The 17,130-nt window shown below is 42.5% G+C and overlaps 1 long non-coding RNA gene across 1 annotated transcript in view; it reads left to right on the forward strand.

Annotated features, from left to right (window-relative positions):
• Positions 1-208: 208 nt before the first annotated feature.
• LOC134348006 (uncharacterized) overlaps positions 209-17,130 on the forward strand; it is a 19,078-nt gene continuing 2,156 nt past the window's right edge. Inside the window, exon 1 of the long non-coding RNA XR_010018321.1 lies at positions 209-292. This is a non-coding gene — a long non-coding RNA (uncharacterized LOC134348006). The remainder of the gene's footprint in view (positions 293-17,130) is intronic.

Consider the following 17,130-nt stretch of genomic DNA (forward strand, 5'->3'; position numbering starts at 1 on the left):
TTGTCCACCCTCCTGATATATCTTGACTTAAAGGAGAATTCCAAATGCTTCAATAACACCCCAGTATCTTGTTTATGTCCCTATCTTTCAAGCCAAGACTTGGACAGATTGGCAAGCCAGTTAATCATTAAAAGCACTGTCAGACATACACTTACAAGTTTTAGTCTGGATATCTGTAGAGCAGACGGTCCCAACCATTTTTATGCCACGCACCCTTACCATTAACCAAAGGGTTCCATGGATCCCATGTTGGGAACCCTTGCTGTGGAAGGATAAAGATTGAGAAGACCAGGTGATTATATTCTTGCTATCCTAAGAAATTTGATATAGGTTAATATACCATAGTTCAACAGAGATGAAATCTTCCACATATACAGTATACATACAGCAGGAATGTGTTTAACTGGTGAATACGTAGTACTACTTGAAGAACTAAATGTTATTAAAAGTGCCAGTTACAAAAACTAAAAGAAACTGATACTTTCTGAGGCATTGTTTTGTGCTAACTGTGTTCTCACAGGACTTTAGTGGCCCCTTACGTTTGGCCCAGCTGTCTGTGCTTTACCTAATCTAGACAGGATGAATTACGGCAAGTAGCAGAGACAAAAACCCCCACTGGGTCCTCCTTACCCTAAGATCAATGCATTACTTCATCTGCCTTTCCCCGCTGCCCCAGCAGGAATGTGACCTGGGATCTACACAGACTGGATGAATGATGGTGATGGTGAAGGTACTGGGAATCTGATTCTCAGGAGCTGGGTATGCAACTAGCAGGGGCAAATAAGCAAGGAGAAACAGAAGGTGAGAACGTGAAGGCAGACCACCCCGCTATGATTGCAGGACGGAGCCTGGTCTACAGGAGTCAGTTGCTCTCTGTGGCACACTTCTGGTCTGGACTATGTTTTTGCCAATCACCCCAACCATCTTCTGTTTCACACTGAGAACCAGAGTGAATAATATTAGTAGGGGCACAATATCCAGGGTGTGTGGGGATAAATGAACTCTGAAAGCCACCTTTGTGTGTGCTGCACTAAGCTGAGCATGTGCCCTGGATATGCAAACATAAAGCATCGTTATGTGCTGAGAATCTACCCATAACCAATGTCGTGAAGGATAGGCCTGGATTCAGTATTGTAGACCACGCCACATCGCCTGTCCTTATAGAAAAGTTCCCACAAAAAATGCTTATGATCACATAGCAATCAGTTAGTGGTTTGCATTGGCAGAACCGGGAGGCCCTGCAGAAGGAGGGAAGTATTGGATAGTTCCCTAGCAGATTTTCATGGCTGATTGCCAAACAAGCACCAAGAATTTACTTGGCTGGTCAGGAGAAGAGCCCTTACTATCAGATCCTTCAGGCGCAGTAAGAGTCAATTCCACTGCACGCTGCCCTCAAGGTGACCACACTGTGAAAGGGACAGTTTTCTTCCAGGCAGGATATTTGCTGAGGTCTGGTGAAGGATATAGAGGCCTTTGAAGTCCATTTTAGCAGCTGTGTAATACAGGACCCTGAGCCCTTTAGCTGTTGCCAGGGACACAAACTGAGACAAACATCAACCGTTGTTAAAGTTCATCACCTTAGTGTCCTCAAAACTTGATGCTGCATATTCCATGGTTCAGGGGTCTGTGATGCAAAATGCACTGAAGCTGGACATGGCCATTGTAAAAGCTCTGGGGGAAGGACAGGGCCTGTAGTCCTACTGTCACTGGACTCTGAGGGGGCTCATTACCACTGGCTGTATGTTTGGGATTGAAAGATTGAAGGCCTTTTAACATAATATAAACATGTCTAAATGATGTGCTTCACACAGTGAAACATAGACAGTGAACATATTAACAAACTATTACCTCATTTCATATTCTTGGAAAACACGCAATCTTTTATTATCTCCCTTCTATTCACTGGTTGCTCAAGGACTAAAATTAATTGATGACCCCTAATCAAGTACAAATTTAGTGGGCAGTGTTTCTCCCATCTGCTCATCCCATTCCAATTATACTTTATTGGGTACACCTGTAATGCAAATCTCATTAATGCAAATATCTAATGAGCCAATCAGGTGGCAGCAACTCACTTATTAAAACCTGTAGAGATGATCAAGAGGTTCATTTGTTATTCAAGCCAAGCATCAGAGTTGGGGAAGAAATGTGATCTAGGTGACTTTGAACAGACAGGGTGATTGAGTATCTCAGAAACTGCTAACATCCTGGGAACTTCACGTACAACAGTGTCTACTTTTACAGACAATGGTGAGAAAAAAAACATCTATAGAGGGCAATTCTTGGGTGCAAATGCCTTTCTAATAAGGGAGGTCAGAGGACAATGGGGATTCTGGTTCAAGCTGACAGGAGGGCAACAATAACCCAAATAACCATGTGTTGCAACTGGTGTGTAGTAGAGCATCCCTGAACACACAACATGGCGAACCTTGAAGTGGATGGGCTAACAGCAGCAGAATACACTGAATGGCCACTTTGTTAGGTCCATATAAAGAGGCCACTGAGTGTACGCACTTTATTGTGCTTAATGATTATCGATTACTGCTGGCCCCAACCAAAACTGTTCAAACATTATGTATATAGGTACCTAATAAAGTGGCTATGCAGTGTAATGAACAGTGAGTTGGAATAGCATTGGGAGGTGCAAAGTTCACCATTTGCACAAGACAGTCAAAAATGGCCACGGTACCTTGGCCTCAGGGTGAGTAAGTTAAGTTTTAAAGCTCCATTTTGATGATGGCAGTCAAAGGCAGAGAACTCGGCAACATTAACTAAAGTAGCAGTTTTGGCTCATTTTGCTGATATACTTGTGAGCTCAAGTGTCAAGTTATGGTGCTGCTGCAATTTGAGTGCATAATCTAGAAATAAGCCCAAATCGTATTATGATATTATATGACATTATACAAAGGGGAACAGGGGACTATTCTGATCAATGTTTATTTCTTAGGGAATGTAATGAAAATTACTTATTTAGTCACTTATTACTGTTTGTGAAGTCTTTTGTTCCATGTAAGTGTCCCTGAATTACATTGCAAAAAATTTCATTGACAATCAAAGGCTTGTGTACATGCTAGAGAAAGGTTTATTCTTTTATTTCAATCAAGTTGAAAATTCAAATTACCAAAGAAAAGTTTCAGGCCCAATTTGGAGCAGCTCAGTAATTACTCTTCCCATCTAATACGACCAGAAATTGCCTTAATAGTTGAATTACTGTAGCTATTTACATTCCCTGACCCTGGATAATTAGATAGATTCCGGGACATGGGTACGGGCCAAACATAAGTACAGTCCATTTGAAGATCATTCCATTTCCAGCAACAAAGATCTATCCCACTGTGCTAAAGGTTTACCCTTTCAAACCTGAATTGAAATCCAGCAGTGCGGTATACAAAATTGAAATGTTAAGGCAATAGTGGTGCAGGCAAATGTCTGAAATTAGAATTAAGATGGCCTGGTTAATAAATGCCATTCAGTTACTTGAATAAAAGTTTGCTTTATATCATCACTGTAAATTATTAAAACTATTTAGTTCTGAAGTAGTCAAATTTTACCTTGAATAAAATATTTTCAGCAGATCAATTAAAAAAGAAAGCACAGTGTTCATAAGGAGCTTTTGTCCTCTACTGTAGAACATGACCACCCAACTCAAGTCTGATTCTACCCAAATACATGGGTTGAGTCTGATATCGACATAAAAAGTCTTTGAGTTCAGACAGAATCGTTATAAACTAGTGCTCGATACTGTGGGGCATGACAAAGCTGTCTTCCTGCAACTCCTAAGAGACTGTGCAGATGACACAGCAAGCAGTTCCCGTTTTTAACGTATGATTTCACAGCAGAGCCTGGTGGGTAGATTGGATTCAGATTGGTCTTATTTGTGTCACGCTCTGGTTGGATTTTATACCTGAGAAGATTCTACATTCTTGCTTGTCATTTTTTCCCCATTAAGCATTGCAAATAATTGATTAAAGTAAGACCAGTTCTCAAAATGGCTAATCTCAAATTTAAATTGGACATTGTAACTGTCGTAAAACTCACTTAAAATAGAATTGGAGCATAGAAGCATAATTTATCATTTACCACAACTGTCTCAAAAGCATAAAGCCATAAAGTGTATAGGATGGTGCAGTGTACTTTGATTTGAGGCTCAGGTTATCGGCCACATCTCAAACAGTTGGTTAAATTAGAGTTGGCCTTGGGTTCAGTTTAATCTCTCAATGCAGGAGTTTATGACTCTGTGATGAAAGCTCCACCATTCACAATTCTGAAATAATAATCCGGAATCTTAAAGTTTAAAGTCTGTGTATGTCCCGGTGTTACTTGATGTCAACTGACATTGGATTTTGGAAAACGGGACCACAGGGTTCAAGGAAGTTATCAAAGTTTGATCAGCATGCTACATTATTAAAGTACGATGAGATGAGTAATCCCAGGATCAGAATCAGGTTTAATATCATTGGAAACATCATATTTGTTGTTCTGTGGCTGGAGTACATTGCAATACATAATAATTGAAAATTCTTTAAATTACAATATTAAAAATATTTAAAATAATGAATTAATTACGTAGTGCAAAAAGAGAGCAAGAGGAAGAAAAAAGTACTGAGGCAGTGTACATGGGTTCATCACCTATTCAAAGATTTGAAGGCAAGGGAGAAGAAGCTTTTCCTAGAGCATTGAGTGTGTGTCATCAAGCTCCTGTACCAGCACCCTGATGATGGCATTGAGAAGAAGGCATATTCTGTGTGGTGGATGCCACCTTTTTGAGCCATTGCATTTTGAAGGTGTTCACGATGCTGGGGAGGCTGGTGCCCATGCTCAAGCAGGCCGAGTTCACAATTTCCTGCAGCTTTTTCTGATCCCGTGCAGTGGCCTCTCCATAGCAGATGGTGATGCAACCAGTTAGAACGCTCTCCAGGGTACATCTGTAGAAATTTGCGAGAGTCTTTGGTGATATGCCAAGTCTCATCATCCTCCTAAAGAAATACAGCCCCTGCTGTGCCTTCTTAGTCATTGCATCAATATGTCGGGCCCAGGATAAATTTTCAGAGATGTTGACTCCCAGGAACTTAAAAATGCTCACCCTTTCCACTACTGATTCCTTGATCAGGATTGATGTGTGTTCCTCGACTTCCCCTTCCTGACGTCCATAGCCATTTTCTTGGTCTTACTGATGTTGACTGCCAGGCTGTTGTTGAAACACCACTCAATCAGCCATTCTATCTCACTCCTGTAGGCCTCCACATCACCCTCTGAAATTCTGCTAACAATAGTTGTGTCATTGGCAAATTTAGATTTGCCATTTGAGTTGTGCCTAGCCACACAGTGGTGGGTGTTGAGAGAGTAGAGCAGTGGGTCTTGCCAGTGTTGACTGTTAGGGAGGAGGAGATCTTATTTCCAATCCACACTGACTGTGCTCTCCCAATGAGGAAGTCAAGAGTCGAGTTGCAGAAAGGAGTACAGAAGCACAGGTTTTAGAGCTTGATGATTAGTACTGAGGTATGATGGTGTTGAGCACTGAGCTGTAATCAATAAACAGCAGCTTGATGTATGTATTACTAATGTCCAGATGATCTGAACCAAATGGAGAGCCAGTTAGATTGTATTTGCTGTTGACCTATTGAGGCAAAAGGCAAATTGTAGCGGGTCCAGATCCTTGCTTAGGTAGGAGTTGATTCTAACCAAGACCAACGCTCTTCTTCACAGTCAATGTGAGTGCAACTGGGTGATAGTTATTGAGGCAGCCTACCCTGCTCTTCTTGTGCACTGGTATACTAGTTGCCCTTTCGAAGCAGTGAGAGATTAAAGATGTCGTTGAGCACTCCAGCCAGTTTGTTGGCACAGATTTTCAGTGCCTGACGCCTTGAGAGATTTCACCCTGTTGAAAAGTGTTCTGACATCAGCCTCTGGGTCACTGGATGCTGCGGGGATTTGCACAGGTGTAGTTTTATTCTCCCTTTGGAAGCGTGCATGAAAAGTGTTGAGCTCATCTGGGACTGAAGCATCACTGACATTCCTAACGTTAGGTTTCACTTTGGAGGGAATAATAGCCTGCAAACCTGCCAGAGCTGATGGGCATCCGATTCCACCTCTAACTTCAACAGCATTCTTTTCTCACTCTAAAAGTATGATTCTGTAGGTTGTACCTGGACTTCTTGTATAGTTCTGGATCACAGGCCTTGAATGCCACAGATCTAGCCCTCGCCAGACTACAACTCTCTGTGTTCATCCACGGCTTTTGGTCTCTACACATTGTGTCTGTATATTTACTTGGTGGAGTTTTTGGTTTCTCGTTGCAGCAACTGGCCAGTTTGGCTCCCAGCAAACTGTAATTAACCTTTTGCGATTTGTCCAACATTGTAATAAGATGATAAGAAACAGGAGCAGAATAAGGCCATTCCATCATGGCTGATTTATTATCCCTCCCAACCCCATTCTTCTATCTTCTCTCCATAACCTTTGACACATGAACTAATCAACAGCCTATCAACCTCTGCTTTAAATATACTCACTGACTTGGCTTCCACAGCCATCTATAAAACTGAGTTCCATAGATCCACCATCCTCTGGCTAAGGAAATTTCTCCTCATCTCTGTTCAAAATGGATGTCTTTCTATTCTGAGGGTATGCCCTCTGGTCCTAGACTCAGCCACTATAGGTAACATCCTCTCCACATCTATTCTCCTCCCCCTGAGGAGAGCCGCCAACAAAACCTGCTCCTTGGTCATCTCCGAGGCTGCAGTACGTAGAACATTCCAATGTGTCAACAGCCACAAGGCAGCAGGGCCGAACGGCATCCCAGGGTGCGTCCTCAAAGTGTGTGCGGAACAGCTGGCTGGTGTGTTTACGGACATTTTTAAACTCTCTCTCTCCCAGTGTGTAGTGCCCTCCTGTTTCAAATCATCCATCATTGTCCCTGTACCTAAGAAAACCAAGGTAGCATGCCTGAATGATTGATGCCCTGTTGCACTCACCTCAATTATAAGTAAATGCTTTGAGAGGCTGGTTAAAGATTATACCTGCTGCATGTTACCACCCACACTGGACCCCTTACAATTTACCGACCGATGAAACCAGTCTACCAATGACACCATAGCCACACCGTCCTCACTCACCTGGAGAAGAGGGATGCATATGTTAGAATGCTGTTTCTGGACTACAGTTCAGCATTCAACACGATAATTTCCTCTAGACTTGACAAGAAGTTCAGAGACCTTGGCCTGCATCCCACCTTGTGCAGCTGGATCCTGGACTTCCTATCAGATAGCTGACAAGTGTCGGGGCTCCCTCACCTCAGCCCCTCAGACCCTCAACACAGATGCCCCCAGGGTTGTGTCCTGAGTCCTCTCCTCTACTCCCTTTACACCCATAACTCTGCTGCCACACACAGCTATTTCTAGCAGTGACGAGACAACCACTCCTCTGTAGGCTAACACTCTGACGCAGCAGTGCCAAGATAACAACCACTTTCTCAATGTCCAAAAAACAAAAAAGCTGATTGTGGATTACAGGAGGAACGGAGACAGGCTGTCCCCGATCAACATCAATGGATCTGCAGTTGAGAGGGTGAGTAGTTTCAAGTTCCTCGGTATACACATCACCGATGATCTCACCTGGACTGTACACACCAGCTGTGTGGCAAAAATAAAAACACAGTAGCGTCTCTTCCACTTCAGGTGACTGAAGAAGTTTGGTATGAGCTCCCAAATCTCAAGACCTTCTACAGGGGCACCATTGAAAGCATTCTGTCTGGCTCTGTCACCGCCTGGTATGGGAACTGCACCAACCTTTATCGTTGGACACTGCAGAGAGTGGTACAGACAGCCCAGTGCATCTGTGGATGAGAACTTCCTTCCAATGAGGACAATTATAGCAGCAGGTGCAGAAAGAAGGCCTGGAAGGTCATCGGGGACACCAGTCACCCCAATCATAAACTGTTCCAGCTGCTTCTGTCTGGCAAACGGTACCACAGCATTAAAGCCAGGACCAACAGGCTATGGGACAGCTTTTTCTACAAACTATTAGACTTATAAATTCACATGTCTGTACATTGCAACAGAATCACAACGCAAAAATTTGTGCTCCGTCACATTGTGGGTTAGATGTGAGATTTAAATAAATTCAATAAATTCCATTCAGCTTTATCTAGACCTTTCAATATTCGATAAGTTTCAATGAGATCTGCAGAACTCCAGTGAGTATAGGCCCAGAGCCATCAAACACTGCTCATATGTTAACCCTTAAATTCCCTGAATAATTCTTGTGAACCTTCTCTGATCACTCGCCAATGCCAGCACATCATATGTTATGACATTATGAAATTGAGAAGCCTAACGTCATGAATGGCTGTGATGTTTCACTCTCAGATGAACTTCACATTTCTCATCCTCTTGAAATATATGCTAACATTGCATTTGACTTCCTTACAACTGACAAAGTCAGCAAGTTAACCTTTAGCGAATCCTGCACAAGGATTCCAAAGTCCTTCTGCCCCTCTGAACTTTAGAATTTTTTCCCATTTAGAAAATAGTCTACGTCTTCATTCCTTAAATGCTTGACCGTAAACTTCCCTACACTATATCCATCTGCCACTTCTTTGCCCTTTCTCCCAATTTGACCAATAGGAAATGATGGTCCTACAGCAAATTTAACTCACTACTCATCGAGATTAAACAACATTTTTTATTAGATCCCTCACAAGTTGTAATTAGCAGTGAGGAAGTATTGAAGGCGTTAAAGAGCATTAACGTGGATAAGTTCCCAGGGCTGACTTAGTGCATTCTCAGACCACGTGGGAAGCTAGAGGAGACATTGTGGAGTCCATCGCACAGTCCTTTGCTTTATGTCTGGCTGTCGGTGAGGTTCTGGAACTCTGGAGATTGGCTAATTTAGTACTATAGTTTAAAATGTACAAATTCAAACCACGAGGCAACAGGCCACTGGGTAAACTGCTGGAGAGAATGATGAGAGAGGATCTACCAACACTTGGGGAGACATTGACTAATTTTGGATAGTAGGTACAGTTCTGTGCATGGGAAGTTGTGTCTGACAAATTCCTCGAGGAGGTAACCGAGAGGATAGATGAAGGTAGGGCTGTGTCTATATGGGACTGAACCAGGACTTTGATGGCAGGCTAAATTAAGATTGCATGGGATCCTGGGAAAGTTAGTGGATTAGGCTCATTAGTGACTCAGTGGATTGAAGTAGAGGGGGGATGATTGAAGGTTGCTCCTCTGTCAGGAGGTCTGCATCCAGTAGAGTGCACAGGGGTCAGAGCTGGAACGAATGTTGTAATTACGTAAAAGATTCGAATGTGAAAATACAAGGTGTGTTAAATTTGCAGCTGATACTAAAATAAATGGTGCTGTAGATGGTAGACGGTTATGAAAATAATGGTAGGATTTTGATTAGCTTGACATGTGGACTGAGGATCAGCAAATGGACTTCAATCCTTATAAATACAAAGTATTGCACTTTGGGAGATCATAGCAGAGTAGGACTTGTTCAGTGAATGGTAGGGCCCTGTTGTGGAACAGAGGAACCTAGGAAAATAAGATTAATAGCAAGGTGAAGAAGATGTTCAGTGCATTGACCTTCATCAGTCAGGGCACTGAGTATCATTGGAAAGTTATGTAAGATGTTGGTGAGGCCACATTTGGAACATAGAGTAGGGTTTTAGTTACCTTGTTACAGGAAGGATATGTTTAAACTGGGAACAGTGTAAAGGTTATCATGAAGTTCTTTCTTGGAGACCCATGTTACAAAGACAGTTTTTGTAGACTACAAATTTATTTCCTGGAATGTAGAAGATTGAGGGGTGACTTGATAGAGGTATACAGTACATGATCAAAGACAGGGTGAAAGCACAGTCTTTCCTAGGATGGATGTGCTAAAATCAACAGGGCATTGGTTTAAGATCGGAGGCAGGAGACTTTGAAGGGACATTTGGGGCAGAAGCTTCATGCAAAGTGTGTTGTGTATTTGGAATGAGCTGACAGAAATGGTGGTTGGGCTGAGCACATTTAGCAACATTTAAAAGGCACCTAGAGAAGTACAGGAACAGGGGAGGGTTAGAGAGCCATGGGCAGATGGGACTAACTCATCGGGCAACACAGTTGGCACGAACAAGTTGGACTGAAGGCCCTGCTTCCATGCCCTAAGACTCTCTGACTAGAGGATCTCTGTTGCTCTGGAAAGTTTATAGGCTGCACTCATCTAGTGCATGCACAGAAAGAAACTTCCTTAAATCTTTCTATTTTTGTATCACTTCCATGTTTTCAGTGAATTTTGCACATGCATCATAAATGGCAAGAAATTGAAGTTTTCCTCTCAGAGTTGAACCCTTACAACCCCAGGACTTTGTACAACAGAAGATATAGATTCTTCTATTGCCTAATTTGGGGAGATCAGAGTCTCGGCTGAAAATATTCAAATTACTACCTTGAGGTAAATCAGGGTAGATAAATCCCCAGGGCCCGACCCTAAGGGAGGTAAGTGCAGAAATTTGCCGGGGCCCGAGCAGAGATATTTAAATCATCCTTAGCGACAGGAAGATTGGAGGATAGCTAATGTCGTTCCACTGTTCAAGAAAGGCTGTAAACATAACCCAGGAAATTATAGGTAAACCTGACATCAGTTGTGGGAAGGTGATTGGAAGGCATTCTAAGGGATAGACATGGACTGATTAAGGATAGCTAATATGGCTTTGCGCCTGATAGGTCATGTCTAACCAATCTTTCAAAGTTTTTCGAGGAAGTTACCAGGAAGGTGGATGAAGACAAGGTAATGGATGTCGTCTACATGGACTTTAGCAGGGCATTTGACAAAGTCCTGAATGGGAGGCTGGAGGTTCACTTGCTCGGCATTTAAGATAAGTAGTAAATTGGATTAGACATTGGCTTTGTGGGAGAAGCTAGAGAGTGGTAGTAGGTGGTTGCCTTTGACTAGAGGCCTGTGACTGGTGGAGTGCTGCAAAGACTGGTCCATTGTTGTTTGTCATCTATATCAACGATCTGGATGATAATGTAGTTAACTGGATCAGCAAATTTGAGGATGGCACCAAGATCAGAGGTGTAGTGGACAGTGAAGAGGCTACCATGGCTTGCAGAGGGATCTGGATCAGCTGGAAAATGGACTGAAAAATGGCAGAAAGAAATTAATGCAGACAAGTGCGAGGTGTTGCACTTCAGTAAGACCAACCAGGGTAGGTCTCACACAGTGAACAGTAGGGCTCTGAGGAGTGTGGTAAAACAAAGGGATCTGGGAATGCAGATCCATAATTCATTGAAAATGGCATCACGGGTAGTTAGGGTCGTAAAGAAAGCTTTTGCTACAATCACCTTCATAAATCAATGTATTGAGTACAGGAGATGGGAGGTTATGATGAAGTTGTAGCAGATGTTGGTGAGGCCTAATTTGGAGTATTGTATGCAGTTTTGGTTACCTATCTACAGAAAAGATCTAAATAAGATTGAAGAATACAGAGAAAATTTAAAAGGATGTTGCTGGGTCTGGAGGTTTTCAGTTACAAGGAAAGATTGATTAGGTTAGGACTGTATTTTTAGAATGTAGAAGACTGAGAGGAGATTTGATAGAGGTATACAAATTTATGAGGGGTAGAGATAGGTTAAATGGAAGCAGGCTTTTTCCACTGAGGTTGGATGGGACTACAACCAGTGGTCATGGATTACGGGTGAAATGTGAAAAGTTTAAGGAGAACATGAGGGAAAACTTCTTCATTCAGAGGGTCGAGAGAGTGTGGAACAAGCTGTCAACATAAGTCGTACCCACAAGCTTCAACATTTATGTGAAGTTTGGATAGGTACATGGCTGGTAGGGGTATGGGGGCTATGGTGCTGGTGCAAGTCAAGGGATTCGGCAGTTTAAATGGTTTCAGCATGGACTAGATGGGCTGAAGGGCCTGTTTCTGTGCTGTACTTTTCTATGACTAAATATATTGTATATTGTGCAGTCTATAGGCAATATTAACTTAATTTCCCCATTTGTTTATATGAGTGGAAATTTTTCATGTCCTTTAAACCTCTTACATTGGCATACTTGTGAGAGGTTTGAAGGACAGGAAAAGTTCATTCAAAGCATGTTTATGCAGTCTGATGTCAATAAATCTGATCTATGCTGAAGCAGGACAAGGCACAAGACTGTTTTTCAGTCCAGTTAATCCCATAAAGTCCGACTAACTATTCAGGACTGATGTCAAACCAGAGGAAATGGTGCTCTGTATCTAGCTGACCTTGGCAATTTATGTTCTTTTCCAATATACTACAGCACTCTTTCAAGGTCACGCTAGCACATTGCTCCCACTTTCTATCTCAAGCTCATATTCTGAAACCACAAATGATGATTAACTCACTATTACTCTTTTGCACTATTTATTTATTTACTAACTTACAGTAATTTTTTGTCTTGCACTGTACTGCTGCCACAACCCAAAAAACTTCACGACATGTGTGAGTGATAATAAATCAGACTCTGTCATCCTCAGCTCCAACAATAGATTTATTTTTTTTTTACTTTCACCAACCCCATTTTAAGCTGAAGATCCCCCACTTTTCTCTTCCTTCAATCTGGCCCTTTCTCCCTGCTTCGTTCAGATCACCCTCATGTTCTTCTCCTTTCCCCGATCGATTCCCTTGTGTCCTCACCCACATCATCCTGTGTCATCCTGGTCAGATTGGAGGTAGCATGTTGGAATTATGATTGGAATAGTTGGCATCCAGGAGTGCAACTAATAGCCTCCCTTCTGATGGGCTGAATGCCTTCCGTGCATGACTTGATGCATTTTTCAACGTGACGTGAAGGTGCTGGCCACAGCCAAAGTGAGGAGGGCCTCAGTCAGAGTAAACACAAGCAAAGCTGTGGGGCTGGACAACATACGTGGTCGGGCATTGAGGGACTGTGCAAAATAACTAACAGAGGTATAACAGACATCTTTAACATCTCTTTGAAACTGCCCCCTCTCCCTGCAGGCTTCAAGGGAGCCACCATCATACTGGTGCCCAAGAGTGTGATGTTTACAGGCCTAGAAGGGACTAGAAGGGTCGAGATGGCCTGTTTCCGTGCTGTAATTGTTATATGGTTAAATTGTTTCTCCTCAGTGGCACTGACTTCAGTAATCAAGAGGTGCTTTGAGCAGCTGGTAATGGGTCATATGAAAAGCCACTTTCCAGTTCGCCTACCCCACAAACCAGTCCACTGATGATGTCATAGCCTCAGCCCTCTACTCCATCCTGGAAAACAATGCCCCATACACCAAGATCTTACTCATCAACTTTAAGTCAACATTTAACACAATCATTCCTCAGAAGCTGGTGGGTAAACTGTCCTTGTTGGAGCACAATACCCCTCTCAGTAACTGGATCTTAGACTTAATGAATGACCCCAGTCAATCCAAGTTGGCAGCAACATCTCAAACTCCATTACGCTGAACACTGATGTACCCGGGGTCTGTGTGCATGGACCACTGTTGTTCACTCTGCTGACTCACGACTGGGCTGCCAGATTCAGCTCAAATTGCATCATCAAGTTTACTGATGATACAACAGAGGCTGGTCTCATCAGCAGACAGAGAGGAAGTAGACAGGCTTGTCAAGTGGTGCGAGAACAACCTGAGTCTCGACATAGACGAGACAAAAGAGATGATTGTGGATTTCAGGAAGGTGTGGGTTGACCTCCCTCATTGCATATCAATGGCTTTGCTGTGGAGACAATGCTCCTTGGTGTGCACATGACGGGCGATGTAACCTGGACCCACAACACTTCAATAGTCAAGAAAGCACAGCAGCATGAAAAGATAAAAGAAATAATATTATCATATCATTATGATAATAAATCTGGTTCTGCTTCTGTAGGCAAAACAGAGCAGATCTAAGTCATTTCGCAGGCAGGAGTTGATGCTTTTCATCACCAACCTCTCAAAACACTTCACCACAGTGGATGTAAGTGCCACTGGACGATAGTCATTGAGACAGGTTACCGTACTCTTCCTGGGCACCGGTATGATTGAAGGCCACTTAAAGCAGCTATGTACCACACACTGCCGAAGCGAGAGGTTGAAGATATCCGTGAGCACACCAGCTAGTTCATCAGCACAGGTCTTCAGTACTCGGCCAGGTACTCCATCTGGACAAGTTGCCTTCCTTGGATTCACCCTCTTGAAGGCAGCCCACACGTTATCTTCATTTACTGACACCATGGGATCATCAGGGGACGTGGGGGTGTGTGATGGTTCCTCCCTGTTCTGTTGGTCAAAGTGAACATGGAAGGCATTGAGCTCATCTGGAAACAGATCCTACAGAGATTAGTTAAAACCCACCAAGAGGATCACCGGGGTCTCCCTCTCCTCTCTTTTTGATATTTACTGGGAGCGTTACAGACAAAAGGGCCCCAAGCATTGTTGAGGATGCCCACTTCCCACCCCACAGTCTCTTTGACCCACTACCATCAGGAGGGAGGTACAGAAGCATTAGGACGAGGACTGTCAGAATGCGTAACCGCTTCTTCTCTCAGGCTGTGAGACTAATGAATACCCTGCCACCACCGAGGTCTTGTCACTGGGACAGCAGGCTGCTTACTGTTTACCTGTGCTGCATGCGTTTTGAATTATATTTTATTAACTTTTTTTATGGTAATATTTTGGTTAATGTCCTGTGTGTGTTATACATTTTATGGGTGCCATGCTGTCCAAAGGAACATTGTGCGTAGTCAGATGTTAATAAACTTGAATGTGAATTAGAGCTTAATAGGATTGTGCTATGGTATTTTTTTTCTCCTGTCTGTCTGTAAAAAAGGTTGCAAGGCACAAGATGAGGAGAAGGTTTTGGAAGCCTTTTCAGTGGATCTCGCCAGCCTGGTGTTTCTGGGAATATACAGCTTATCCATAAGCAGAGAAGGATTGTCTCCGACTCTCCTACCTCATTGTTTTTCCCCCCGACACACAGATGTATTTCACTTCCCTCACCTCCCCACCTCTTTCCAATTTCCAGTGGGCCAGGTTTCTATCTTTTGCACAATAATAAACGAGTCAGGGGGTTTGGCTGAACAACTATGTCATTCTGATGCTTGCAAATATTGGGACAACTTCATGCGATTTGACATCAGTCCTTAATAGTCAGTTAGTAGGGCATAGTGGGATTAACTGGCCTGAGAAAACAGTTCTTTGCTTTGTCCTGCTTCAACATAGATCCAATTTGTTGAGAGAAGACTGCATAAACAGACTTTGAATGAATAGTGATATCTGCTGACATTAAATACTTATGGCAGCTATTAAACAAAGGACTTCACAATGTTAAACAATGTTATTAAACAAGGAACTAATTCTTTTATGTAAAGAGGTCTCATTTCCTCTGTACTTGAACAAAAGCTGCATGAAATGTGCAACCAAATGGAAAAGTAACCAGAATTCTGTTTTAGCATATTTTCATCTGTCTGTGTAGTGGGATGATATTTTTTAGTTGGATTTTAAGTAGATGCCAAAGGGCACATGCATTTCCAGATTAATATTTGGAATGAAAACATCAGTGGAGTGCTTTTGCAGTGTCCTAGTGTATCCTTCCTCTTTACTTTAAAGCCATGCACCTCACCGTGCGAGCAGATTATAAAGTGTTAAGATTATCTTATTTAAAGAACACCATACTAATTGTAGAAAACACATTAAGGCAACTCATTAACCTATTTTTGTTTAAATGGTCAGGGGTATTAATAGGAACATCTTAGGCACTATCGGTTTTCTGTCTCCTGCTTCACCATTCATTGTGGTGGTGGTGAGTGCAAAATTCCTTGAGGAACTTGCCAGTTGAAGAGGAGAATCTAGTGTTTTTTTGCCTCACTTTTTTAATGCAGTGCAGTGTAATTATATTTAGTATTCAGGTATCAAGGATTGATGGCAATTGCTCTTGTACTTTATTGTTCAAACTGAGGTTGTGATAAATTTCCATCCAGAGCCTCCACTTTCTTCTTCAGTGTTAGTGACTGATCTGGTTCTAACACCACGTTCTGTGCTTCTGGAAAGAGCTGGAGAGTGAGATATTGGAAGAGAGAGACAGACAGTGAAGGATACAGAGATAGAAAGCATCAGAGAGAACAGAAGAAACAGTCCCACACTTCTGCACATGATGTGAATGTTGAAATAGTTTAAATCACTCCACTTAGAGACATAGAACTAATAGAGTTAAACAACATGGAAACAGGTCCTTTGGTCCAGTCTCTTCATTCCGACATAAATGATCAAGCCTGCGTCTGAGGTATATCTGTTCAATGGTTTCTTTTTTGATGTTTTTTTTTAAAACAAAGTAATTCTTTCCACCTCATCACATCCTCTGGCAGCACATTTCATATCCTACCAGATTCCCTTTAAAGCTTTCCTCTCTCACTTTAAACCCATGCCCTCTTGTTTTAGAAGTTTCTACCCTGGAGGGAAAAAATGAATATTGGCCTTACTTGTGCTCCTAGTTATTGTGTAAAACTCTTTTAAACCCATCCTTTATCCTCATTTGCTCCAGGAAAACAGGATGAGCATTTACAGTCTTCCTTTTTACTCAAGTCCACCAGTCCAGGCAACATCCTTGTGAATCCTTTCTGCAGCATCTCTGGCTTAATCACAACTTTCCCATAACAAGATACCAGGACTGCACACAGTACTCCAAGTGAGGTCTAATCAAAATTTTGTAAAACTGTAACATGATGTCCCAACATTTGTACTCAATGCCTTGGTTGATAAAGGCAAGGTAATTATGCTGTACACCTACATCATCACCCTGTCTTCCTGTGTTGCCACTTCCAGTGAAATACGTCCTTCTACACCTGTGTTCCTCTGCTCCAACCACACCCTCCAAGGCCCTGCTCTGGTTCACCTTCCCAAAATGTTCTTTCCATTTGCCCGTTGGAAAATGGAATCAAGTTGTGGACCTAGAGAGAAGGATCTCTATCTTGTTCCTTCTTAAGTTTAAACAATGGACTAAAGTATTTTTTCATCTCTGAAGAATTAATGTTACATTTTAAGGAGGTGAATTGCCCCACCCTGTCCAACTCCTTGACAATTGTATGAGAGATTTGGGGGGCCTTTCAAGTGACAGATCACCTCTCAGCTGACTGGATTTTTCTCTGGCCTTATGA

This window comes from Mobula hypostoma, chromosome 6, assembly GCF_963921235.1.
Source record: "Mobula hypostoma chromosome 6, sMobHyp1.1, whole genome shotgun sequence".
In the NCBI taxonomy this organism is placed as follows: Eukaryota; Metazoa; Chordata; class Chondrichthyes; order Myliobatiformes; family Myliobatidae; genus Mobula; species Mobula hypostoma.